This window comes from Opisthorchis viverrini, assembly GCF_000715545.1.
Source record: "Opisthorchis viverrini unplaced genomic scaffold opera_v5_9, whole genome shotgun sequence".
Taxonomy (NCBI): Eukaryota; Metazoa; Platyhelminthes; class Trematoda; order Opisthorchiida; family Opisthorchiidae; genus Opisthorchis; species Opisthorchis viverrini.
Genome location: NW_008751665.1, coordinates 2,137,692 through 2,138,901, shown reverse-complemented (window position 1 = coordinate 2,138,901; position 1,210 = coordinate 2,137,692).

The window sequence follows — 1,210 nt, the reverse complement described above, 5'->3', positions numbered from 1 at the left end:
TTCATCCGAGTGCGTGCCGGTTTTTTTGGGACGAACGTCGTGTCAGCCTCGTGAACTTTCTGGACAACGGTCCAATATATTTTTCCACCGGAGCCGGTCCCAGTGTGACTTCTTCAAGGAAGGTGCGCCCAAACTTCTGAGCCCCGCTTAGGCATCGCTGTTTTCTGCGATGCTGGGAAATCAGTCCACCAGACTTTCCACTAGAGGTATGACTACTTCAATGGACAATGAAATTCGGGGGGCTGCAAAAATATGAATGTAGATAAGGACGGATTTTGGTTTGAGCCCATATGCCACAAAACAAAACAATTTGGCGCAAAACCGTTTGCTCTAATCAAAAAGGTTTTGCAGCTAAGAGCACTGTACTGCTAATTCCCTTCATCACGAATGGTTGCTCCACTTTGAGTTGCGGGGACGTGGAGGGAGTAGCCGTTGTTCATATAGTTTTTAGATCACTTTCAAATCCATTGCGGAACACAACATGTGAAAAAGACAGGTTTTCCACAAAACCCCCTCGGTTTCACAGGGACATCGTGTGATGCCTTCGGTAACCATAAAATATGAGTTCCTTGACCATAAAGACCTCGAGTACGTTTAAAATACTACAAAACAGACTGCGATCGCATGGTGAGATTTTAACGGTTCGAATGAAGACCATCAAACGGTAGATCTTTATGTTAAAGATTCCTGAGTTCAACCCACTATTCTAGGGGAATTTAGATTGCACACCCTTTTTCACTTGTGCGTTTCAGGTGAACGACAGCACCACCAAAATCATTACTTCTTGGTGCCACCACCCAGCGCTCATGGCCTCGCAGAGACACTCTTCCGGTTAAACCACTCCAAAACGCCCAAGAATCCAGAAAGGCGAAAGCTTGCAGCAAACCTTTGATCAGCAGCAAATCTGGTCGACGAAAAAGGGATGCTGAAAGGGCTACAAACAGCAACGGTCGAAATTTTCGCCCAAGGGGAAAAAAACTCCGTCCTCCAGAGCCAAAAAGCCCGAGCAACCCGAGCTCTCACGGAACGAAAAAGACCCCGCAGGCGAAAAGCACCCCCAGAAACCACAATGGCCGGAAGCAGCCATCGCCGCAGAGGCCCCCTTGGAGCCTTGGACGCAGACTCAAACCTGGTGCGCAACTATTAAGTCTCTTAACCACCCTGGTCACTCAACTTTCGGCTCCTCACCCTCGGAGGAAGAAGAGGCAGT